The following is a 27,174-nucleotide window of genomic DNA, read 5'->3' on the forward strand; positions in this document are numbered from 1 at the left end:
CTTAATGAACTAGTGGGTCTGAGGTTACATGCCTCATGATGGCCAGTCCTGCCAGATGGTCATCTGGTCAGTCTCCACTTAGGTACAGTAATATGCTTGGTGCTTCTTTTTGAGTGGCATGTAGATCTTTCCTGCAGTTGTATGACCTTGTTCCCAAACCCCATGGGTTTGTGCTGTGCATCTCTTTTTTTTTATGTTTTGGGGTTTTTAAAAAATAGTTTTATGTATGTATGTATTTATTTTTGGCTCTGCTGGGTCTTCCTTGTGGTGCAGGCTTTTCTGTAGCTGCGGAGGCCAGGGGCTACTCTAGTTGTGGCGCTTGGGCTCAGTGGTTGTGGCTTCTGGGCTCTAGAGCACAGGCTCAAATGTCGTGTCATACGGGCTTAGCTGCTCCTCAGCAAGTGGGATCTTCCCAGATTAGGGATTGACACGGTGTCTCCTGAACTGGCAGGCAGATTCTTTACCATTGAGCCACTAGGAAGGCCCGTTTGGTTTTGTTTGAATGTTTGTTTGTTTTTGGCTGTGTCAGATCTTGGTCGCAGCGTGCGGGATCTTATACACAGCTTGCTGGCACACAGGCTCTGTAGTTGCGGCGCACAGGCTTGGTTGCCCCCTGGCCTAGGGAATATTAGTTCCCCGACCAGGGATGGAACCCAAGTCCCCTGCATTATAAGGTGCATTCTTTTCTAGTTTCTTTTCTTTTTTTTTCTTTCTGTTACTTTTGATTACCCTGGGTCTTCGTTGCTGCGTGAAGGCTACTCTATTTGTGGTGCATAGGTTTCTCATTGTAGTGGCTTCTCTTATTTCAGAGCACAAGCTTTAGCTTCAGTAGTTGTGGCACATGGGCTTAGTTGCCCTGCTGCACGTGGGATTTTCTTGGACCGAGGATCAAATCCATGTCCCAATGTCCCCTGCACTGGCAGGCAGTTTCTTATCCACTGCCCCATGAGGGAAATCCAGAAGGCAAATTCTTATCCACTGTCCCACCAAGGAAGTCCAGAAGGCAAATTCTTAACCACTTGACCACCAGGGAAGTCCCTGTGCTGTGCATCTCTTTTTGGGACACACAGAAGCCCTGCATAGCATCTTTTCTACCTCAGACCCCTCTGGCAGCATGGGATCTTACAGGTCACATGGCCCAAGGACAAAATTTTATCTTTTACTTTGAACAGACTGTCTCCCTATGTCCCAGAACCTCTGCACCCGTGAATCTCTGTGTGACCCATTCTTTGTAGTGACTGGGAACCAATGTACTTCCATTACTTTTGCACATCTGATCCAATTTATATAATGTCGTCTATAAAGTAGAACAGGATTTCCCAGGTGGCTCAGTAGTAAAGAATCCACCTTCCAACGCAGGATCCAGAGACGCAGGTTGAATCTCTGGGTTGGGAAGAAATGGAGGAGGAGGAAATGGCAACCTACTTCATTATTCTTGCCTGGAAAATCCCGTGGACAGAGGAGCCTGCTGGGCTATAGTTTATGGGGTTGCAAAGAGTCGGACGTGAGTAGTGACTGAGCACACATGCCCATAGAGTAGAACAGTATGATAGTCTCAGGAGTATCTCACTGATCTAGGTGTCTTTAGACTCTATTGTGGCAGAGAGGTGAATTTACATAGCTCAGGTGACACACATTGGGGAAAGAGAAATGCCTAGACCAAAGAGCCATCATGTTCCCCCTGTGAGACTGAGGCTTGTAGGGTCAGCTAATAAATGAAGCTGCAGCCCAGGTTCATCTCACAGTGGGTCCACTGGGTCCATGGACCTAGTCAGTAGTCATTCTCCAGCTTCCAGTTGTTTAATTGCAGTGGGTTTACTTGAAAATAAATCTTCTCATTGGTTCCTTGATCAGTAGAGAAAGAGGAATAAGAGCTATGTTTTGTAGCAAAGACTAAGTGAAAAATCTCCTGCCAGGTCAGGAAGTCACAAATGATATCACATTTCAGAAGGATGACAGAGAATAGGCCACCCACAGAGACTTGAAGGTCATCCCCAACCTACCTCCGTTTAATTCAGTGGCCTGGCCCCTGCAAAAGCCAGACTGACCATAGGCTGATGACAGTAGTCTACTGCTGAATTTCTAGCCCCTTTGCAACTGCCAGACCTGATACGCTGTCTTTATCTGAGCAGATTACATAGCCGCTGGTAAGGAGTGTGGCAAATATATTGTGTTCCACGCAGATTAGTTTATGTTCAACTGGGACAGACAACAGTGTACACCCATAGTCTTGCTCTGGGGCTGTGTTTATTCACCTCTCTGCCGCAGTAGAGTCTAAAGGAGCCCAGACAGCTAGATATTCCTGAGAACATCGTCTTATTCTGCTCTATGTGTGAGTGTGCTCAGTCGCTAAGTTGTGTCCGACTCTTTGCAACTCCACACACTGTAGCCCACCAGGCTCCTCTGTCCATGGAATTTTCCAGGCAAGAATACTGGAGTGGGGCTGCCATTTCCTACCCCAGGGAATCTTCCCGATCCAGGGATCCAATCTGCATCTCCTACATTGGCAGGTGGATTCTTTACCACTGAGCCACCTGGGAAGCCCATTTACTGTATTAGGTATTACCTTCTCCAGGTTCCAAGGGTCATCTTATTACCAATCAGGGTTCTTGGCCTCCTTAATAAATAGAAGTTGATAAGAGGCCAGATAAAAAATTCAAGCAAGACTTTACTGGGGTCCCTGCTCCTGCAATGGGGAGCAAAAACAAGTAGCAGGTTCCCTTGCTCACTCCCCAAGGCTGTTGGAGCTTTATATGTGGTGTGTCCAGGGGTCAGGCTGGAGGGGTACTTTAAGTGGTTTGCCCACCCTTTGGTGATATTGAGTGCAGGGGACGTGTGCAGTACCCTGCTTTTGCCTAACACCCTGTTTTTGCTCCCAACTCTTCAAAAGTGACAGTTGGGTCTCTTTGTATCTTGTTCTTCATGATTTGCCCCAACTGTGCATGCATAGTCCCTCATAATTTCTTTCTCTTCTGTTGTTCAAGGAGATGTTTTTCCAGTTGCAAGCACCACAGCAAAGGGTCCCAGGTCCCAGGAAACCCCCACCTGCCTCAATCTCAAGCCAGGTATCAGAACAAGATCCTAGGACCTTCTCTGGGTGTTAAGTCCTGTGTCATGGGAGAGTGTGCTCATATCAACAAACTCTGCCTTACTTAGTTTAGATTCTGGCCCCCTTGATCCAACACCAGGAGGATCCCCTTTCAGGCATATTCTCCCAGATCCTGCTCGTACATATTAGGCAAGAACTGCAGGTCCTTCCACACATAATCTGTCTCCTTCCTTAGCATGGCCAGAACTTCCCCATCCGAACAAGCTAGCTATGCTAAGATTCAAGAGAGGCTGGAAGTTAACCCTAGTTGTCGGTCTAGTGGCCAGGAGGGAAGGTAGGGCAGGTTCTGAGGAAGGCACGCATTGTCTTGTTCGGCCTCTGTCTCATATGAAGCTTCTGCTCAGTCATAGAGAAAGCAGAGGTGCTTCCTCTATCGAGGGACAGTGAGTCACTCCTGAGGCTGCAGAGGTTTCCAATCAGAGGTCGAGTTTTCCAAGTGCCTCTACCTAGAGATTCCCATCTGGAGTCTCAGAGTCCCACTCCTTCCCTACCAGAGCTTTGACGAGGCTCAGAAATCAACTTCTTTCAAGTTCTGCTACTCATAATTAGGGCCCAAGGCTGCCCGTCACGAGGAAAGCCCCCGGCTCAGTGGTCAAGAATCCACCTGCCAGTGTAGGAGACTCGGGTTTGATCCCTCAGTCAGGAAGATTCCCTGGAGAAGGAAATGGCAACCCACTCCAGTGTTCTTGCGTGTGAAATCCCATGGACAGAGGAGTCTGGCAGGCGGGCATGTGCACAAATAACCACCACCTCAGGGTATTGTTTCTTCTCTCTAAAGCAGGGATGGCGTCAGTAGCGGTCTTACAGTCATCTGTCTCCCTGTATTTTTCAGATGCCTGAGACGTCATACGAGCCAGTGCACCCCCTTCCACCCGAATTCCATCCCGGTGAACCACACCCCAAAATCTTAGCATTTGTGCAGCCACAGCCAACCGGGCAGAGAGAACGAGGAAGTGACTTGCCCAGTTCAGCCAGTGAGTGGATCACCAAGCCAGGACTAGTGTTACTCTCCAGGCTAGACTGTCTCACAGGGTAGGGGGAGAGGCGGGCTTCCTGGATTCCAAGAAAAAGAAACTACCCCCAGTGACATCAACCAAGGGCAACTGTAGTTGCTGTTGGGATTCCTGAGCTCAGAAAGCCAGAGAAGGGACCTCTTTGTCAGTTCAGTGGCTAAGACTCCACGTTCCCAGCGCAGGGGGCCTGGGAACTAGATTCTGCATGCTACGTCTGAAGAGTCTGCATGCCACAGCTGAAAGATCCCACATCCTGCAAGGAAGACTGAAGATCCTGGGTACCACAACTAAGATCCAGTGCAGCCAAATAAATACTTAAAAAAAGAAAAACGAAAGAAAGCTAGGGAAACCCAAGATCCAGTCCTTAAACCCATGGAATTGGATCTGCCGAGGCCGGAATCCATATACGTGCCTCTGAGAGTACAGCAGGAGGAGCTGAGACTCTCCACCTGAGAACTGGGTACTTGCTCGGGGCCTGCCCTCTTCTCTTCTCTCTACTCATTGGCCTTTCCTGCCATATTTCAGAGCTTGGAAAATCTGATTGGCACAAATGATAACTGTTACCCTGCTGGGAAGACATTTGCCATCAGACCACATCCTGGGCTGTTGACCTCACTGGGCATCAGCTGCCATTTGACCTCTCAGGAGGCGGCTGTGTACGGTGGATGTGAGCAGAATCTGGAGCTGCCCTGCCCATTTCGAGTCCTGGCTCCGCTGCCCATGGACTGTGTATCTTTGGCCAACTAATGCAACCTTTCTGTGCCCCATTTCTCATTTATAAAACAGAGGTGTGAATAGGGCCTGTCTCCAAGGGTTGTTGGGAGAGTTCCGTGAGCTAATATTGTTTAAAACCCTTAGAAGAGTGCCTGGCATGTAGTCCATGCTCTTTGTCTTTTAGAGAAGAAATATGGCAGAGCTGGGTCAGAGGGCTCAGAGGGAAACAGAAAACCCAAGCAGGAAGAAATCTGTGGAGGGAAGAATGGGCCCTTGGAATTGCGATTACCAAATTTCCCATTTTCAGTTTAGTCCATGTACTTCTTGTAGGAAAACTCTTTTTATGAAGCTAAGGTTTTTTTTTTTCCTTGCTACCAAAAAATTGGTCTAGAACAACCCTCTTTCCCCTGTCCATGCGGTGAAGCTCCGCCCTCTCTTTAAAGTCTTTTTGAGCCCTTCCTCCTCCATGAAGTCTTCCAAGGTTTCTTGTCAGAAGTCTCCATCTCCGAGCACCCAGAGCAGGATCTGAATCTCCCGTAGGCCCCTTCCCACTGTCTGCCTCATTCTGAGGTGTTGTGCACGTGCCTCACCTTCCTGGCTAAACTGCACGTATGTGTAGAGTCAGGAAGCCCGGTGACCAGATACAGCATCAAGAGCTCTTCAGCGTGCAAAATAATGAGACAAAATCTACATCTCTGCCATTCTGGTGGCACCAAAGGTGCTCCTAGGGTATAGGAACCTGCGTTATTCCATCTCGAGGGCACCCTTGCAAGATGCTATATGCCTGTCACTGGGAGAGGGTTCTTCCTAGACTTCTCCCCATCAAGCTCCTCCCACGAGAGGAAGTATTAGCAGGATAGTTGGTCAGAGCCTGAGAATGCATCGGGCTATGTTTTACTAGTGGGCAGACTCGTGGGTATTAGAGGTAAGGGCACGTTAATGAACTTCCTCTTGCCCTTCCCGTCTCCGAGTGATGAGTATGCCAAAGAAAACCCCGTTTTCTCAGGGCGGGTCCAGCCACCCTCTTTCACTTTCTGTTCCATGCAGTCCTCACACCTGGCAAGGTCTGCCTCTCTTTCTGGTCCACTTTCTCCACCTGAGGGTGGAGGCTGCAGATCAGGTACCTGAGATTCGAGGGTTTGAGAGTGGGAGGTGAGTGAGAACAAAGGGACTGCCTAGTGACCACAAACCTGAACTGCCTTCTCCAAACCAGCTTGTCCTTGAGGCTGGGAGTCTCATATGGACCACCATGTAATCCATCATCCAAGTCAGGCAATTTGACAGTGAAAGGGGAGGTTATTAACATTGACCCTGGGAAAAGTCACAAACAGGGCACTCCCAGCCAACTAGGGGCTCTGGTCCCCCTCATCAGGCTTTTGCTTCGTATTCATGCAGCAGTACTTTGTTTTCCATTTGGTTCTCATTCGTGAGCTCCTTTGGTGAGAAGTCCCAGAGGGAGAGGAGAGGAAAGTCAGAATCTGGAAACCAAAACCCAACCTTGAATACCTTACATGTAACAGACTCTTGATTAATCTGAAAGAATAATTAATGAAGCTGAATTATTGCCCGGTGACAATAAAACCAGAAGACAATATTGTGGCAATACCAGTACTTAAAAAAAAAAAAAAAGAACAATTGAAGCCATGTTTCTTTACTTTGTGGATCTGAGTTAGAATGGGCTTGGAGTCCTGGCTCATCTCTTACTAACTGTATTATTCTGAGCACTGTGCTTAAACTCAAGGCTGTGTGTGATCTGAGTGTCATGTGGGGCCTTCCTGCCCCTTGAGATTTGGCACATTTAACTTAAACATCCTGTGGAGTGGATTAGGTAATTCCAGAGTTTTCCTCATTGTTTCTGGAAATTTCGATCCCTAAGGCTTTAAAAAATTTTTTTTTTTCTTTTATGTTACACTCTGTCTCCACGCTCCACATCTGTTGCCTCACATCAAACCCAGATGCGAGCGTCAGCCCCATCGCTCTTTTCCACGGGAAACACACCCTTTCTCAACACCTCCTGAGTTTGGAAACTTCATGGGTTTGAGGGGTTGTTTGGAGGAGGGCTTCCTTGGTGGCTCAGTGGTAAAGAGCAAGTGTAGGTTCTATTCCTGGTTTGGGAAGATCCCCTGAAGAAGGAAATGGCAACCCACTCCAATATTCTTGCCTGGGAAATCCCCTGGACAGAGGAGCCTGGCGGGCTACAGTCCATGGGGTCACAAAGAGTCGGATGAAACTGAAGCGACTAAGCAATAACAGAGGAGTTCATCACACACCGTGACCATCTGCCTTCTGGGTGGTTCCAGATCCTCTTCTCCTTTCCACTTGGTTGTCGTTCAGAGTTCCCCACTCTTCTCCCCACTTCCCCTTCCATCCCACAGACATTTGGAGAATACACTCTGATCTATGACTTTCCTCACGAGAGCCATACTTCCCTACCCTGGCCCCAACCCACTGCTCTGTTTTAAAGCCTTCTCCTGAATTCTGGTGAAGAAAATGCTCTCCATTTCATATCTTAAGAAAAAAAAAAAATCTGGAACGATCTGGACTTGCAGCACCGTGGCCACTCTTTGGGCTGTAGAGGTTCTCTGAAGCCTCTTTGAAAGCTTTAGCATGTGGGCACTGTGTGTGGGTGTGTGCACACTTCTCTGCTGCTGCTTCTCTCTCATCAGATTTCCCCAAATATCTTTGACCTCTGAAATTGGAACCAGTGGTTTGGAACTTGATGTCTCGTTTCACGTCACAACTTCAGAGTCTATTTGTATGATACAAATAGAACTGTCTCTTAAGCTTCCCAGCAGTGATCAGAGCTGTCTTTGGGTTCACATAAAGAAAGCGAGTGAGATGGCTGGATGGTATCATACTCAATGGACATGAATTTGAGCAAGCTCTGGGAGATAGTGAGGGACTGGGAAGCCTGGCGTGCTGCAATCCATGGGGTCACAGAGAGTCGGACATGACCAAGCAACTGAACAACAACAAAGAATTAAAAAGGAAAAATGAGATAGAGTGTACTTAACCCCCTTTCTCAAAGGCGACAGGCACAGACAGGTAGGAAGGATGAAAGTGGAAGAAAGTCCAGTGTTATGTCGGTATATCTCCAAATACAAGTAATAGAAATACCAACTGGAAATGGATTAAGCTATAAAAATACCCAGGGGCTTCCCTGATGGCTCAGTGGTAAAGGAATCTGACTGCAATGCACCTGATGCAAGAGATGCGGATTCGATCCCTGGATGGGGATGATCCCCTGCAGAAGGAAATGGCAACTCCAGTACTCTTGCCTGGGAAATCCCATGGACAGAGGAGCCTGGCGGGCTACAGTCCACAGGGTTGCACAGAGTTGGACATAACTGAGTGACTGAGCACACACGCATGTATAAAAATACCCAAGCTTGGATGTCTCCAAGGTTGATAACTCTGCAGCTCAGTAACATTATCAAAACCTCAGGTTTTTTCCATTCTTGGCCCTTCTTAGTCCCAGGTTGGCGGCCTCAGTTCCAAGCATCATCAGCAGACTCAGCAATGTCCAGTGAGAAAAGGTCAGCATCTCCCCTGTCTCTTTTCCTCAAAGAAATAGCTCCCCAGAGCCCCTCACTAATATCTCATTAGACAGAATTGTCTTATCACATGTTCCTGCCTAAACGAATCACAGGCAAGGCAATTGCTTGGCTTAGGCTTTGGCTTAGACTAATTAGGACATACTCCTGGGAATAAGGATGGACTCAACCCTCACAATCATGTAACTGCCACGAGGAGGGTGGATACAAGGATAAACCTGGGTTTGTTGGGTGAGTGGCTGGGTTTGCAGCCATGTGTCTGCCACATGAATTAATTGATCTTCCAGTCGTGGAGGACAGCGGGGAAGGAGGGCACAGCCCAAGAAGGGTGTCATTTCCCTGGTGGGGGAGGAACGAGACGGTGGGTTAGATTTCTCTGCTGGGATGATAGACTGCTGTCATTTGGGACATTTCTGTGATTTCCTATAAAACCTCAGGGCAGATAGGGGCTGCGGAAGGTATTGTCTGAGTGGCCATGAGAATAAGCTCTGTTGAATATGTTGCTCCTCACGGGAGCCTCAGATGAGATCTCATTTGCAGGGTGTGATCACACTCGTTCCTGCCGCAACTCCAATTCCTCGTCCGTTGACTTCCTCTCACACTGGGCATGTCTTTCCTTGTCTCAGAATCTCCAGTAGCTTTTCTCTTCTTCTCTCTCTTTTTTTATTGTTCAGTCGCTCAGTCGTGTCCGACTCTTTTCGACCCCGTGGACTGCAGCACACCAGACTTCCCTGTCCTTCACCATCTCCCAGAGTTTGTTCAAACTCATGTCCATTGAATCGACGATGCCATCCAACCATCTCATCCTCTGTTGCCCTTTTCTCCTTCTGCCCTCAATCTTTCCCAGCAACAGGGGCTTTTCCAGTGAGTCTGCTCTTTGCATTGGGGGCCAAAGTATTATAGCTTCAGCTTCAGCATCAGGCCTTCCAATGAATATTCAAGGTTGATTTCCTTTAGGATAGACTGGTTTGATCTCCTTCCTGTCCAAGGGATTCTCAAGAGTCTTCTCCAGCACCACAGTTTGAAAGCATCAATTTTTTTTTTTTTTTTAGCCACATCTTTAATTTTCACAAAGGCTCAAGAAATAGTTTCCTCATCTTTAATGTTTTGTCTGGACACTCCAAGTGAGGAAACAGATGGAGATTTCATCTCATATTCTGTTCTGCACAGTTCTAAAAATGTTCAGTCCAACCATAGTGGTCCTTTCAGACCTCCAGAGCCTGCATGGAAATACCTTTCTACTAAAGGATTGAAATAATCCTGTATAGATCTTGTCTCTGATAACCAGCTCTTAGCCAATTTCCAATCTACAGTATAAAGTCATCTCCGTTGGCCCGGTGTGATTTAAACACGTTTTCAAATCAAGTGAGTGTGAAATGAAAGTCACTCAGTCATGTCTGACTCTTGCAACCCCATGGACTGTAGCCTGCCAGGCTCCTCTGTCCATGGGGTTCTCCAGGCAAGAATACTGGAGTGGGTTGCCATTTCTTTCTCCAGGGGATCTTCCCAACCCTGGAATAGAACCTGAGTCTCTTGCCTTGCAGGCAGATCCTTTACTGACTGAGCTATGAGGGAAGCCCACTTTTTAAAATCAAAGAACTCTGCCATTATATGTTCCCATGATGGCACTGGTGTTTGCTCAAGTCTAGAATGAAACTTGCAGTGATGCTCCCACTACGTCTACCAAGAGAGGTTCTCATAACTGAAACAGTTTTATTGCCAACACCTTTTGTGTCTCCATTCCTTCACCCCGATTTCACTAAAACTCAGTTTAAATAGTCCTGTTTTAATTTCTGGCTCTTCAAAGATCTGATGTACACTGTGGCGAGGAGGGCATTGGTTGAGATGATTCCAGTGAAGACAGCAGTTTTGCCGGGCTGCTTGGGGCCTCGATGTATAAAAACACTTTTCTGCTTCCACCCAGCATCTCTTTGGATACATAAGAGCTTTTGATCTGTATTGAGAGGAGGAAGCATGAGTTTTATTTGGGGGATGGGCTGGAGGAGACAGAAAGACTCCAGGAGGAATGTTATGTCACCTATTCTTTGAACCAGTATTCTTGCCTGGAGAATTCCCTGGACAGAGGAGTCTGGTGGACTATAGCCCATGGGGTCGCAAAGTGTTGGAAAAGACTGAGCACACACATGCTCAAAGGCAGAGAAAGAGATTTGAGACTGTAGCTGCTCAAGTGAGAGCTTTTAGGACCCTGGATCCAAGCACAACTGCCTGAGGGTTCGGGGAAGACAATGGGAAGCTGGCTGTGGGGAGGACTGGTCACCTTGCCTCTGCCCCAGAACCACTGAAGTTAAGCCCCTGGTCTGCATCTTAGTGTTTGACTTTGCTGGCCGCCAGATGGCCTTGTGGGCAGTGATTCCTGACCAGGAAGAGTGGGAGCTAGGGTAGGAATTGGGGCAGTGGGGGGTAGAAATTGCAGCAGTATTAGCAAGACCAAGAGGACACCCCTCTGGGACTCCTAGAAGGAGCAGGAGGGACCACGGTTTTGCTGATAACCAGCGGTTAGGCGGCTGGAGGTTGGTCCCTCACCATCTGTCTGTAATAACAGAGGTTAGCGTCGTTTTGAAGTCACAGTCTCGTAAAGATTCTAGCAATTTAATTTAATGAAAAGTCCAGGAAAGACAGGCAAACATTTCTTTCCTCAAATGATTTGCGGTGATGTCACTGCCCCCCCCCGACTTCATTTCCTGTCTAATCTGAGCTTGGCCAGAACCACTGTTCCAGCTATCGAGTGCTGTGTAACAAATCACCCCACAACTTATTGCCTTAGGACAGCAACCATTGTGTAACCTGCCATGATTTCTGAAGGTGAAGAGCTTGGGAAAGGTCCATCTGGGCGGTTGCAGCTTGCGTCTCCTTTGTGGTTGTGGTCAGGCGGTGGCCGGAGCTCGGAGAGCCAGGCTGAAGCAGCAGGTGGCTGGCCAGGCACCTCCGTCTCTTCATGGGCTGTCGGGGCCTCTGTGTGGCCTAGTTTAGGTTTTCTCACAGCATGGAGGCCTCAAGGAAGCTGAAATGCTTCAGGAGGGCTGAGGGCTTCACAGGCAAGGCTTGGGGATGAATGTGAATTTCTATGGTGGAGCCTCCCAAGGGTCACCTAGCATCACTTCAAGGGTTCACTGCTAATTCAGTCTCTAAAACTCACTTCATGTCAAGGGCAAGGGCAAGGGACCCACTGTTCTAACTTTTTATTCCGTATTAGAGTGTAGCCGATTAACAATGTTGTGACAGTTTCAGGTGGACAGCAGAGGGACTCAGCCATGCATATACATGTATCCGTTCTCCCCCAAACTCCCCTCCCATCCAGGCTGCCACAGAACATTGAGCAGAGTTTTCTGTGCTATAGGGTAGGTCCTTGTTGGTATCCACTTTAAAACATAATTTTATTTGTTTATTCTTGGCTGTGCTGGGTCTTCACTGCTGTGTGGGCTTTCCTTTAGTTCTGGCGCACGCGCTTCTCACTGTGATGGCTTCTCTCGTTGCAGAGCAGGGACTCTAGGGCGTGTGGGCTTCAGCAGTTGTGGCTCCTGGGCTCTAGAGCACAGGCTAAACACTTGCAGCACACTGGCTTAGTTGCCCTGCGGTGTGTGGGATCTTCCCGGCCCAGGGATTGAACCTGTGTCTCTTGCATTGGCAATTGCATTCTTAACCACTGAACTACCAGGGAAGCCCTGGTTGTGTGTGTGTGCATGCGTGTGCTCAGTTGCTTCAGTCGTGTTCAACTCTTTGCAATGCTATGGACTGTAACCTGCCAGGCTCCTCTGTCCATGGGATTCTCCAGGCAAGAATACTGGAGTGGGTGGCCATGCCCTCCTCCAGGGGATTTTCCCGACCCAGGGATCGAACCTGGATCTCCTGCAATGCAGGTGGATTCTGTACCACTGAGCACCTGGAAAGCCCTGGTTATCCATTTTAAATTCAGCACTGTGTACAAGATCCCAGACCTGTCCTTTCCCCCTGGCAACCATAAGTTCCTTCTCTAAGTTTGTGAGTCTGTTTCTGTCTTGTAAATAAGTTTGTTTGTATCATTTCTTTTTAGATTCCGCTCTTTCTGTTGGATGGACCCCACTCCTTGACAGGGGAGTGGCAAGCTTCTGGAAGAGTATTGGGGGCAGGGAGGGAGGGAGACTTTGCTGCACTCATCTCTGGAAGATGAGCCCACATCCACTCTCTCCACACTGGGTGAAATGGTTCTTCCGAGTCTCCCTCCCTCCAGGCTGGCTTCCTTTACAGCAGCCTTGATCTGGATCACCTTGCCGCCACCTTTTCTATGTGCTTGAATCTCTGCCCTGTCTCCTCTGCTCCCAGCTCCTCAGTCGTGTTGGTTCATCTCTTCCTAAGCCCTGCTTAACAGTCAGGGCCTTGGATAGAAACCTCTCCAGGTCTCCTGCTTTCCTGCTGAGGAATCTTTTCCTAAAAAGGCGCTGAACTAACAGTTCTCATGAGCAGAGAAGAGTGTGAAAATCCATCAGATCACTGACTCCGGAAATCCATCAGAACACTGACTGTGAGGCCGGGCATCTGTGGGATAGCTCGCTGACTGAGACATCACTGTGTTCTTTGATCTGAGCGCTAGGCACACACCAGTGAGAGGCTTCATTATAGGGGGGCTGGGCGGGCTGGAAGGACCCAGGGAGTGTAGGGCCCGGGGAGAATGCCAGGAAGATAAATGCACTTGGAGACCAGGAAAGGCTCTCAGGGAATATTTTCCAAGCTTGCAGGCTTGGAAGGACACTCCCAAATCGCCAATACATGAATCATCACCAATTATCAGGCAAACCAGTTAAGGATAATGGCATACTCTAGGCCTAGAATCAAAGCCGTAAAATAATAATTATTATTATTTTTTTATTGAGGATTTTTTTTAATGTGGACAGTTTTTAAAGTCCTTATTGGATTTGTTACAATATTGCTTCTGTTTTATGTTTTTTGGTTTTCTGGCCGCAAGGCACCCCCAGCACTGGAAGGCAAAATCTTAACCACTGGACTGCCAGGGAAGTCCCATCATTATTTTTATTTTTTATAATTAAAAAAATGTCTTTATTTTTGACTGTGCTTGGGTCTTCGTTGCTGCATGGGCTTTTTTCCTAGCTGTGGTGAGCGGGGCTCCTCTCTGGTTGTGGCATGCAGGCTTCTCTTGTTGCAGAGCATGGGCTCTAGGGCGCCGACTCAATAGTTGCAGTACATGGGCTTAGTTGCTCCTCGGCATGTGGGATCTGCCCGAATCAGGAGGCGAACTCGTGTCTCCTGCATTGGCAAGCAGATTCTTTACCACTGAGCCATAAGCGAAGCCCTATTTTTAAGAGAAAAGAGAATCTACTTAGAAGCCTGGAGGATGATCTAAAAGAAGAGGTCAAGGTGGGAACCCTCAGAGGCAGGACCACAGAAATACAGGGGTATTCTATGTGGCTGAGGAAGGGAGCCTCCTGGAGAAGCATGGAGCTCTGGCCACAAGAGACCTGATCATAGAATCAGCTAGGTCCCCTGCAATCACACTTAACTGCTGCCCTCTCCTGCTTGGGGTATGTCTCCTTTTCACATGTCCATGAAATAATCAGGCCCCCGCATGCATACCTTTCCATTTCTTTGTGGTAATTCTAGCCAGAGAAGGCGGGACTCAGACCCAAGTATGAATTCTGGCTCTGTCACTATTAATCTGTGCAACTTTGGGCAAGTCACTTGACATCTCTGAATCTCTGCTCATGAAAACTCTGAAATGGGGACTGTTATCCCCTACCTTTGTGTTACAATAATGACAGAATAGGAATCAAGTGTCTGGAATAGGCTTGGACCCAAATAGTGCTTAATTAAGTCTGTTCCCTTCCTTTCCCTCTTATTTATCCAAAGAGTGCTGTGTTTCATTTTGTGACCAGTCTTAAACTTGTTTCTTTTGAGCGGTGTGCATTATTGCCAGAAAAAAAAAAGAGGGTTTATTTTTTAAAGAATTTTATTTTTAATTGAAAGATAAACTGCGGAAAATTCTGAAAGAGATGGGAATACCAGACCACCTGACCTGCCTCTTGAGAAACCTGTATGCAGGTCAGGAAGCAGCAGTTAGAACTGGACATGGAACAACAGACTGGTTCCAAATAGGAAAAGGAGTACGTCAAGGTTGTATATTGTCACCCTGCTTATTTAACTTATATGCAGAGCACATCATGAGGAACGCTGGGCTGGAAGAAGCACAAGCTGGAATCAAGATTGCCGGGAGAAATATCAATAACCTCAGATATGCAGATGACACCACCCTTATGGCAGAAAGTGAAGAGGAACTCAAAAGCCTCTTGATGAAAGTGAAAGAGGAGAGTGAAAAAGTTGGCTTGAAGCTCAACATTCAAAAAACGAAGATCATGGCATCTGGTCCCTTCACTTCATGGGAAATAGATGGGGAAACAGTGGAAAGTGTCAGACTTTATTTTTGGGGGCTCCAAAATCACTGCAGATGGTGATTGCAGCCATGAAATTAAAAGACACTTATTCCTTGGAAGGAAAGTTATGACCAACCTAGACAGCATATTGAAAAGCAGAGACATTACTTTGCCAACAAAGGTCCGTCTAGTCAAGGCTATGGTTTTTCCCGTGGTCATGTATGGATGTGAGAGTTGGACTATGAAGAAAGCTGATCACCGAAGAATTGATGCTTTTGAACTGTGGTGTTGGAGAAGACTCTTGAGAGTCCCTTGGACTGCAAGGAGATCCAACCAGTCCATTCTAAAGGAGATCAATCCTGAGGGTTCATTGGAAGGACTGATACTAAAGCTGAAACTCCAATACTTTGGCTGCCTCATGGGATGAGTTGACTCACTGGAAAAGGCTCTGATGCTGGGAGGGATTGGGGGCGGGAGGAGAAGGGGACGACAGAGAATGAGATGGCTGGATGGCATCACCAACTCAATGGACATGAGTCTGAGTGAACTCTGGGAGTTGGTGATGGACAGGGAGGCCTGGCGTGCTGTGATTCATGGGTCGCAGAGTCGGACACGACTGAGCGACTGAACTGAACTGCTTTGCAGAATTGTGTTGGTTTCGGCCAAACATCAACATGAATCAGTCGTAGGTGTACATATGTCCCCTCCCTCTTGAGCCCCCCTCCCCATCCCACCCCTCTAGGTTATTACAGAGCCGGGGTTTGAGTTCCCTGAGTCATACAGCAAATTCCCATGGACTATCTATTTTACATATGATAATGTAAGTTCCCATGTTGGTCTCTCCAGATATCCCACCCTCTGTTCACAAGACCCCCCCACCCCCACCCCCCACCTTGTCCATTAGTCTGTTCTCTGTGTCTCCATAAAGCAGGGCATTTAAATCGAAACATAGTTATACTAAATGGCAGGCTGTTATCATTCTGGGGGATTCAGCAAAGGAAGAGTCTTTCCCTGGTTTCCTTTGCACGTGTGAGCCTTGTAATGAATTTTTCTGCAAGTGGATCTTCTCCTGGTGAGTTGAAAATCCGTCTCCTCTCGAGAAGTGAGAAGTGCAGATCTAGGGAACGTGATGCTACCGAGCTGTGGATGCAGCCCATGCAGCATCCTGGCCTTGGGCCTTGGATCTAGGATGGATCCCTGATTGCTCAGCCCTTCACCTCTTGCCATCACAGGTTTAGAAAGGGCTTTTGCTATGAGTCTATGAGGCACAGAGGCCTTGTAAGGCAGATCCATGTGTCCCATTCAAGTTCGTTGTTGTTTAGTCACTAAGTCATATTCGACTTTGTGTGACCCCATGAACTGTAGTCTGCCAGGCTCCTCTGTCCATGGGATTTTCCAGGCAAGCATACTGGAGTGGGTTGCCGTTCCCTTGTCCAGGGGATCTCCCTGGCCCAGGGATCGAACCCATGTATCCTGTGTCTCCTCCATTGGTAGGCAGGTTCTTTACCACTGAGCCACCAGGGAAGCCCCATTCAAGTCCAGCCCCTCACAAACACACACCACAGATCACCTATTCTCTCCCCCTGGGATAAAATGCCCTCCATTTCCTCTGAGAACTCCCCTCTCAAGCACTTTCTCTTTTGGGGCCTCCTATCACCTGGGACCTGTCTCCATTGACTTGGATGCACACGGCCCTCCCTGCCAGGCTCCTCCCAGACTCCTGATTCCCAGCTGAGAGCTCTGCACAGAGCCGTGCTCAGTAGATATCTGTGGACCTGAATCAGACCGATGAAAGGCAAGACTTACAAGACTTTCCCGACCCTAATACTCCATGATTTCAGAAAGTGCTTCCCTGGGCTTCCCTGGTGGTTCAGTGATAAAGAATCCGCCTGCAGTGCAGGATATGCACTGCAATGGTTCAATCCCTGATCTGGAAATTTCCCACATGCGGCGAATCAACTAAGCCCCTGTGCCACAACTACTGAGCCTGTGCTCTAGAGCCCACGGGCCACAACTGCTGAGCTCATGTGCCACAACTGCTGAAGCCTGTGTGCCCTAGAGCCCATGTTCTGCAACAAGAGAAGCCACGGCAGTGAGAGGCCTGAGCATCGCAATTAGAGAGGAGCCCCCGCTCTCTGCAACTAGAGGAAAGCCCACGCAGCATTGAAGACTGAACACAGCCAAAAATAAATAAATATTTTAAATTATTTAAAAAAAATGTGCCTCCTCCATTAACTTCATTTTCAAAATCTAATTAAGTGGAAAATATATGTTATGGAGTTGGAAATTTCACGTTACGACTCAGAGGTACATAAAAATATTGCTTAAATTTTTTTTTCCCTTCTAAATGATTCATCCTGCTTTGAATGTTCAATGTCTTTTTACTTAAAATTGCCTTTAAAATGAACAGTCTCTGGAATAGGATAAGATTTCTTAACTATAATGCAAAGAAAGCACTAACTATAAGGGGAAATTTTAATTAATTGGACTATGTTAAAATGAAGAACTTCAGATCAGCAAAAAAGAAAAACACCCTTAAGAATGTGAAAAAGAAGTTGCAGGCTAAGGGAAGATATTTGTAATAAATAAATTCAACAGAAGACTCAGAGTATATGAAGAACTTCCTTGGATCTCTCTCGGAATGGCAGGTGTGGGAGCCAGAGGGAGGTGAGTGTTGGCTGTGAAGCTGGTTCTATCTTTGTGGAGAAAGCCAGGAAACTGAGAGCAGCAGACACAAGAAACAGAGGGTTGTTGTTGTTCAGATCTCGGTTGTGTCTGACTCTTTGCAACCCCTGGGGCTGTAGCATGCCAGGCTTCCCTGTCCTTCACGATCTCCAGACACACAGGGAGATGCAGAGACGTGGGAGTGAACCTTCGCTCCCCTGAGGCTCTGCTGCAAGTCTCAACTCCCTTTAGTTAGTTAATCCAGAGAATTCCTCTTTTGGCCCATGATGGTTTGAAATGGTTTTAGGTCTTCAGCAATCAAAAAATTCCTGACTAATACATCTGTTAGGCTTCCCTGGTGGCTCAGCAGTAAAGAATCTGCCTGCAGTGCAAGAGACGTAGTTTCAGTCCCTTGATCGGGAAAATCCCACATGCCACAGAGCAACTAAGGCCTGCACTGCAACTACCGAGCCTGTGCTCCAGAGTCTGGGTGTCGCAGTTACTGAGCCCACACGCCACAAGAGAGGCCCATGTACCCTACTTTGTTTACAGCCTGTGCTCCACAAGAGAAACCTCTGTAATGAGAAGCACGCATACTGTACTTTGCGGGTGGCACAGTGGTAAAGAATTCACCTGCCAATGCAGGAACTGCAGGAGACTTGGGTTTGATCCCTGGGTGGGAAAGATCCACTGGAGAAGGAAATGGCACCCCACTCCAGTATTCTTGCCTGGAGAATCTTCACACTCTTAAGGGTGTTTTTTGCCAATCTGAAGTTCTTCATTTTATTATAGTCCAATTAATTAAAGTGTCTCCTTATGGTTAGTCCATGGGGTCTCACAGAGTCAGACATGACTTAGTGACTAAACATCAATACATCTATTAAAGATTTTTCCCCCACAGAAGCAGAATCTCTAAAACATCCAGGGTTGCAGAGGAGGTAACAGAAGAGAAACCACTCACCCCTCCTGTGAGAATGGCAGAGGGCAACTGGTGGTGCCCTGGCAGAGCCTCAGTCTAAAGCTGGCATCACTCGTGGGGGGCTGTCGTTGTGGGGACTTGGGGAACCTGGGATTTCGTCTTCCTTCCAAGATGAATTCAAACTCCTGGCTTGAGAAAAACAGAAAAAAAATTGTTTCACATTTTAAAAGACTGAGTCAAAGTTGCCCACCTTTCACCTGCTCCCCCTCTAATCATCAGGGTTGTCAAAAATCTGGGCTCAGTCTCAGCGTGAGCACCACCCTCCACTAAGATTCAGGCCTAGAACTCAGCTGGTGCTTGACGAATAGGTGTTTGTGCAATGAACAGATCAGATGAATGTGACAAAGTAACACCAGGAAATAGGCTCAGTGACCCAGGACATGTCACCTGAGGTGCTGGTTTATCTTAGGGGCATGATGAAACATTTCTGGGAATCTCACAGGCTGACAAAAATGCAGACATTGTCAGGAAAGCAGATTAAGTTGTTTTGATTGCTGGCCAGACCTAGCAACATTTCTCTGTGGTTTCAGCTCTGGATTTTGATGACCTGTCTGAGTGTTTGTTTACAGAAGCACAGCCTTTCCAGGAGCAGCCAAAAGGGTGTTTTGGGGAGCCTGTGTCAAGAAGCCACTGTGACATGGCTATCACCACAGACAGTGATGCATCTGATGGAAAGATGCAACACTTAGGGGGAGTAAGTGGAGTCTCTTTAATGATGAAGTTTAGGGAAATGGCAACCCACTCTAGTATTCTTGCCTAGAGAATCCCATGGGCAGAGAAGCCTGGCAGGCTGCAGTCCGTGGGGTTGCAGAGAGTCAGACATGACTGAGTGACTGAACACACACATGGAAACATGTGGAAATGGTCACAGAAAGCTGGAGGCAACCCAGCCTGCTTCCAGGGAGAGATCAGGCTTCCCAGGCTCCCCAAGTCCCCACAATGACAGCCCCCCATGAGTGATGCCAGCTTTAGATCAAGGCTCTGCCAGGGCACCACCAGTTGCCCTCTGCCATTCTCACAGGAGGGGTGAGTGGTTTCTCTTCTGTTACTTCCTCTGCAACCCTGGCTGTTTTAGAGATTCTGTCTACTTTTACCTGCCCACTCACTGGTGCAAGGGCTTTGATAGAATAACACATTCCTGAGTGTTCACTGTGAAAATAATGTAGATAAAATAAAAGCCTGTTTTCCAGGAATATCCATTCCTGCCAAGGGCATTCGTCCTACTGGAAGGGGCTTGATCATGATATATATTTCCAAATTAGAGTCCAAGTTGCTTTCACAAATGTGTACTCTCATCAGTGCCTGCGTGAGGACATCCTCACCTGTCACTTCAGTCGCTCAGTCGTGTCTGACTCTTTGCAACCCCATGGACTGCAGTACACCAGGCTTCCCTGTCCATCACCAACTCCCAGAGCTTGCTCAAACGGATCAAACTCGCCAGCATTAGCTGTTAAGGTTTTTTAAAAACTTTTTCCTCATTTGACAGTTACAAAGTAATATTTAGGGCTGGTTTTTGTTTGCATTTATCGCTATTTTTAAACAATGCAGTGGGATAATGCTTTGAATATCATCTAATATTTCTTTCTCCATAACCCATTCCCCTCCACCCTCACAGCCTGTGCCAGTGATCCTAGGCTAGGGACAGAGGAAAACCTCTCTGAGGAAGTGGAAAGTGGCTAGAGTCTGAGTCAAAGACATCATTTCTCTACCTTGAGTTTCAAGGTAGTCTTAAAATCTCATAGCAGGACAATGGTCTTTAAAGCCAGACTCTTTGAGAAGAAAGGGTTTTCTTAAACCTCCCAAGGCTGAAGTTTTCACACATCAAGAAATAAAGCTGCGAGAAGTTGAGTGATCATTGAGGGAGTCATAGGGGACGGCAGAATGCAGATATGACAAAAGAGAGGTTTCTATTCTATAGGACATACAGTTATTTTGGGACTTGGGGAAAGACTCAAGAACCAGAACAAGAAAAGGCAGGCAGGGGCCAGTCTGTGAATGTTCTGATTCTTTCCTCCCCCCTCATCGGGATCAAACCCGAGATGTAAGGGAGGATAGAAACTCCCAGGTAGTTTTAAGGACTGCAAGAACACCAGGCTGGTGTCCCCACTTCCCTGGGTGTCCCCTGAGGAGGCTTGACCTTTCTCATGGGACCATCGGGTCAGCCTGATACTGCATCCAACATGGCGAGCAAGCCATGAAGTAGACTGACTGCGGCGGGGGTGGGGGTGCTCAGGTGGGTTGAGACGGCAGCCCTGGTTCACAATGTCTGGTCCAGTACGAGACATGGAGGCCATCCAGAAGCTTCTATATGCCACAGGAGGACCCAAATAGTAGCTGGGGTGCTGGCTGGTGAGCTCACTAGGGTGTCACCATGGCAAAAAGCAAAGTGACATTTTAACAGAGAGCAACATGATGGATTTCTCAAACCACAGATCAGATGGCTTTCCCAAGCAGGCCCCAGGCAATCAGGAGCCTCAGTGAGAGCCGTGTAAGACGGCAAGACAGTCCTCCAACCTTGAAGGCAGCGTAGAACTGTGCCACAGACCTGACGACTTGTCAGCTTCCCCTGAAACCTGCTGTTATCTTAGAATGAAGAGGAGGAAAGAGAACCCTTATAGTGATGGAGAGACCAAAGACGAAGCCATCGCCCAAAGGAGGCAGTTTTAAGCCAGGAAAGTCTGAGATACTGTGACGGCACGAACAAGAGGTTTTGCCTACAGGGGAAAAAGGAGCTTGGTGAGCTGCCGGGGCTCTTACTGACAGCTGACAGTAGTGTTTTGCACATCTCAGCACACGCCACCTTCATGACTTCTGTAATAACATACTTTATGTTTTTCCAGTTGGTGGCAATATGATTTCATTTCAGAAAATATGGAGAACAACAGTATAAAAAAGAAAAATCATTCTTTGATCTCACCAATCACAGACAACCACTGTGCTCTCTTGGTGCATTTCCTTCCAGTCTTTCTTCTATGTACGTGTGTGTGTGTGTGTGTGTGTGTGTGTGTGTGTGTTACTGTGATTGTCCCCTGGTGCATCTTCTTTGTTGACTAGAGTCTCTAATGTCTGAGGCACTTTTGTTTGCAGAAAAGAATACCCACCACTACGTATACTTTGTTTATTATCTTTAAATAATTAACAATTCTAAAAGTTCATAGCACTCATAATTGCCAGATTGAAAATATAAGAAACCATCCAATCTACTTTCCCCAGATGCTTAAACATTGATGCACGTGTGATAAATTAAACTTCCTGAAACATTTGATTGCAAATCCCTAATATTATCAGATTCTCTCATGTGCTGTAAATGCCTTAAAGTGCAGACAGAAGAGGCCCACTATGACAATGATTTCTAACCTGAGCAGCAGTGACAGAAGCACTCATCTCATCCTCTCATCCTTGCTCTGAAATGTATTCTCTCTTCTTCCCTCAGTCCAGACAGTTGGCTGCCTCTTCGCCAGCTGAGATGGGAGAAAGGGCAGTGGGTCGGGGACTGCTCAGATTATCAGCTCTGACTTCTCAGATATGATTTGCTTGGTTTTTTTTTTTTTTTTTAGTCCTATCAGATGGAGGGGACTGACCTGATTTAGATAAAAACTTGTCACACAGCAACTATAGCTTCTTTTTCTCATTGATTATGTTGGCCTATATTGTTGACACTGTTTTTCCTCTTCATATCATTTCCTGAGCATTTCATGAAAGATTCAATTTTCTTCAAAATAAACTTTTAATAGCTGTCTGACATTTACTGTGATATTCTATCATTTATTTCACTTGGTTACTTAACTGTTGGGCATTTATAGGATGTTCAATTTGTTCTCCATTAAACTCATCTCCATTTGAATAATGCATGCTCATGAATCTCGGCATGCCTTTCTAGTTTCTTGGATTAAATTTGTAGAAGGGAACTTCCTATATCAATGGTTATGAAAATAATTAAGGCTTTAGATGCATAATTCAAAATTGCCTTCCAGAATGGCTCTGTAGGCTTCATTTCTTGTGTGATCCCATGCAGGATAGGAGAAGACATTGCTACCTTCTTTTAAAGCCAGGGAAATCAAGACATGGCAGAACTAATTGTCTGAAGAGAGTGTCACTACTGGAGGTTCTGGTGAAGGAAGGTCCAAGCCAGGTTTCCAAATACTTCCCGGGTTACTCACATTTGGGAACTGTACTTTTCAAACTAACAATCCAGGCTCAACCTGACAAGGCCAACTGTACTTAAGGGACAGTGGGAAAGAATATTTGGAATTAGGACTGTTGCAGAAAAGCTGGAACATACTATCATTAGCTATTCATCCTTGCATTGTCCAACATGGCAGCCATCAGCCACCTGTGGATGTCAAGCTAATGTGACTAAGGAATGGAATTTTACATTCTAATTCAATTAATTTGAATTTAAAAGCTGATACTTGAGAATTCCCTAGCAGTCCAGTGATTAGGATTCTGTGCTTTCATTGTCGAGAACTTGGGTTCCATCTCTGGTTGGGGACCTAGGATCCCCTAGGACAAAAAACAAAGCTGATATTTGGTTCAGTTATGAAAAAAACTTTTAAGTGCGTTTGGAACAACTTGGGTATGTGAATCTATTTTTGACTCTTAACTCTTATGAAACATAACTAAATAGATCAATATTTCCAATGAAAATGTAGCATCCAAGTTGAGATGTGCTGTAAGTGTAAAATGCCCAGTGAATTTCAAAGACTTAGTATGAAAAAAGAACATAAGCTATCCCGTTAGTGAATGTTTTATATTGACCATGGGTTGTAATGATAATATTTGGGATGTGTGTGTGCTTAGTCACTCAGTTGTATCCGACTCTTTGCGACCCTATGGACTATAGCCCGCCAGACTTCTCTGTCCATGGAATTTTCCAGGCAAGAATAGTGGAGTGGGTTGCCATTTCCTCCTCCAATATTTTGGATGTATGGGGTTAAATAAAATATGTCGTCAAAATTAATTTCACCTGCTGCTGCTAAGTCACTTCAGTCGTGTCCGACTCTGTGGGACCCCATAGACAGCAGCCCACCAGGCTCCCCCATCCCTGGGATTCTCCAGGCAAGAACACTGGAGTGGGCTGCCATTTCTTTCTCCAATGCATGAAAGTGAAAAGTGAAAGTGAAGTCGCTCAGTCGTGCCTGACTCAGCGACCCCATGGACTGCAGCCTACCAGGCTCCTCGATCCATGGGATTTTCCAGGCAAGAGTACTGGAGTAGGGTGCCATCGCCTTTTCCAATTTCACCTAGATCTCCTTTTTAAAACTAAACTTTTAATTTTAGAATACTTTCAGATTTACAGAAAAAATTTTAAGATAATATAGAGAAGTCCATATCCCCCACACCCAATTTCCCAATTATTAACATCTTAATATTAGTAGAATATATTATACCAATGAGGACCTACTGTATAGCGTAGGGAACTATGCTAAATATTTTGTAATAATCTATAAGGAAAAAGAATCTGGAAAAGAATGTACCTATATGTAATTGAATCTCTGTGCTGTATACCTGAAGCTAACATGATCTTGTAAATCAACTATACTTCAATAAAAAATTTTTCAAAATAAAAATGTATTCATAGGATATATTTGTAACAGTTAATGAGCCAGTACTGATATATTATTATTGACTGAGTTTTATTCAGCTTTCCCTCGTTTTTCTCTAATGTCTTTTTCTGTTCCAGGATCCCTGTCAGGTCACCATGTCACACCACATCTCCTTAGGCTCCTCCTGGCTGCGATGGTTTCTCCCACTGTCCTTGGTTCTGATGATCTTGAGTTTTTTGAGGGCTACCGGTCAGGTAGGTATGTTGTAGAATGCCCCTCAATTAGAATTAGAATTGTCTGATGTTTTCTCATAATTAGACTGGGGTTATGGGTTTTGGGAAGAAAGACTCTAAAGGTAAGATGCCCTTGTCATCACAGCATGACATGTAAACCTCAGTCAACTGGCCGAGGTGGCCTTTGCCATGGTTCTCCACTGTAAAGTGACTCTTGGCCCACACTTATGAATGAGGAGTCGTGTTCCACCTCCTGGTGAGTGGAGACCTACATAGATTATTTGGAATGCTTCTGTAAGGGGGATTTGTTTCTTCTCTCCATTTACTTATTCAGTCACTTATTTATATCAGTAAGGAGTTTTAGATACTTATTTTTTAATAAGTTTATTTATTTTAAATATTTATGTATTTATTTGGGGCCTTACTCGAGGCACGTAGGATATTTTAGTCGTGACATTCAAAGTCTTAGTTGCAGCATGTGAGACCCAGTTCCCTGACCAGGGATCAAACCCCAGGCCCCCTGCACTGGAAGCATAGAGTCTTAACCACTGGACCACCAGGGAAGTCTCTTTATTTTTTAATTGGAGTATAATTGCTTTACAATGTTGTGTTAATTTCTTCCAAGCAGCTAGGTCAGAACTATCGACCAGTTACTTGCAGAATCTAGGGTGTTTGCAGAGCCAGCCTTGGCCTCCTGGAAAGGGCGCCACCTGGTGGCGAGCACTCTAGGGATGGGCGTGCATTCTCTCTCCTACTAGTGCTGGTGGAGATGGGGACTAACCGGTTGAAGACGTGGAGAGTGGCCTGTTGCAGCCTCAGACTTACCTGGCAAGTCACTGCCTGGGATACAGCTGCTGGTGAGCTGTGATTGAGGGCTTCCTGGGGCAGTGGAGCCAGATGTTGGAATTCAAGTCCCAGCTTCAACGGGGAGAACTTAGGCAAGCAGTGCAGTCTCTCCAAGACTCAGTTTCTTACCTGTAAAAGGGAGATCAAAGGACCTATCTCCCTGAGTTCCTTCTAAAGAATAAGTTAGATTAGGCATGATCTGAGTTTGGGTTCGGAGAAGGCAATGGCACCCCACTCCAGTACTCTTGCCTGGAAAATCCCATGGATGGAGGAGCCTAGAAGGCCGCAGTCAATGGGGTCGCTGAGGGTTGGACACGACTGAGCGACTTCACTTTCACTTTTCACTTTCATGCGTTGGAGAAGGAAATGGCAACCTACTCCAATGTTCTTGCCTGGAGAATCTCAGGGACGGCGGAGCCTGGTGGGCTGCTGTCTATGGGGTCGCACAGAGTCGGACACGACTGAAGTGATTCAGCAGCAGCAGCAGCAGCAGCAGAGTTTGGGTTCTCCAAAAGCAGATCCTAACATTCATATGTCAGTACTTTACTGGGAGGTGGTCTCAGGAGACACCACCTGGGGGGGCCATGAGACAGGTGAGACAATGGAAGCTGCAGGAGAGACTTCTCCAGACAGCACGCTGCCACCAGGGGCGCCAAACGCTTAGTTCTTCTCAGCCTTACCCTGGCCTGAGGGCACGGAGCCGGGCTATTTCCACAGATCCCCAGCAGTTTCTGATGGGGGCTCCTCTTGGAGTGCTGTAATTCCTTAACATTGCTGGCCTATTCGACACAAGCACATGGTGGGGTGCAGCACCCAGTGTCCAGCACCCAGTCAGAAATTACAGTATTTGGAAGCTGGGCCAACATGCATGAAAATAGGGGCTTCCCAGGTGGCTCAGCAGTAAAGAATCTGCCTGCAGTGAAGGAGATGCAGAAGACACGGGCTCAATCCCTGCGTCAGGAAGATCCCCTGGAGGAGGGAATGGCAACCCACTGCAGTATTCTTGCCTGGAGAGTCCCATAGACAGAGGAGCTTGGCAGGCTACAGTCCATGGGATCGCTGAGAGTCCGACACGACTGTGCGACTTTCACTTCACTTTCATGGGGAGCACAGGCATCAACAGCCCTACCAGCAGCGGCTTGATGTCCCCCACATTATAGATAAGGAAGCTGGAGCTCACGGAGTGTCAGAGCCTCGTCTGGTTCTGGGGCAGAGGACGTCCATGTCAGTGTCCTGTGGGTGGGTTCAGCTGATCCTGCCAGGGCCCGGATTGTAAAGAATTTTCATCCTGTGCGTGAATAAAAATGTTCTCTCTATATATTTGTGAGCCCGATCATGACTGCCCAGAAGTGTGTTTCCTTCTGTAAAACGTCAAGGCTGAACCTTTTGTATTCTGCCCTGGGTCTGCACCCAGTAATGAACTCCATTCAAGCCCCACGGCTCCCTGCAGTCCCTGAGACTCATTGAAAGTCTTGGAATATTAACACGAGGAGTGATTCTCAATGGTTGGAGAGAGCACGGGAATGGTTTCATCTTTATTTTCCTGCACCACTTAGCCCTGAGAGGGAAGAGGGGATCGGTGAAAACAGGAAAAGGCTGTGGGCCCGCTCTCTCCCTCTCTTCCAGTCGTGTCCACGTGGGGTACTGGGGCCCGCCTGCCCACGGAGCCTCACGTCTGTCCACCCAGAGCCCAGGGTCTCATTGCTGGCTTCGTAGCCGGAGATAGCAGGTCTGCTCAGCTCTCCTTTGTAAGTGTCACGGTCACGTCTGTCAGTGCTGGTGACGAGGCTCATGCAGGACTAGCAGGAGAGCAGCCGGGAGTGGGCTGGGCAGGGCTGCACAGAGAACATCAGGGTTTCAGGGCAAGGAACTGTTTCCAGTTCATGCCACTGAACAAAGGATAAAACCCATCTTTTGTGGTCAGCTCTTGGTTGGAGCCAGGATTATGATTATTTTTTTAAAATATGTTATTCTTCAATTACAATTATTAAAGATATTTTTATTGTGGTAAAATATGTGTAACATAAAACTTGCCATTGTAACTCTTTTTATTTTTTAAATTTGAATTTTATTTATTTATGGCTGGGCTGGATCTTTGTTGCTGCAAGTGGGCTTTCTTTAGCTGCAGCGAGCGGG

The 27,174-nt window shown here is 46.8% G+C and overlaps 1 long non-coding RNA gene across 4 annotated transcripts in view; it reads left to right on the forward strand.

Annotated features, from left to right (window-relative positions):
* LOC129547744 (uncharacterized) overlaps nucleotides 1-26,834 on the forward strand; it is a 54,661-nt gene extending 27,827 nt beyond the window's left edge. For all 4 annotated transcript variants that reach the window (XR_016036256.1, XR_016036257.1, XR_008684127.2 and 1 more), the window contains 2 exons: nucleotides 24,097-24,213; nucleotides 24,951-26,834. This is a non-coding gene — a long non-coding RNA (uncharacterized LOC129547744). The remainder of the gene's footprint in view (nucleotides 1-24,096; nucleotides 24,214-24,950) is intronic.
* The last annotated feature ends 340 nt before the right edge of the window (nucleotides 26,835-27,174 follow it).

The sequence above is a fragment of the Moschus berezovskii genome, chromosome 24 (genome assembly GCF_049115385.1).
Source record: "Moschus berezovskii isolate FMDL1 chromosome 24, NW_MosBer_1.0, whole genome shotgun sequence".
Lineage (NCBI taxonomy): Eukaryota > Metazoa > Chordata > Mammalia > Artiodactyla > Moschidae > Moschus > Moschus berezovskii.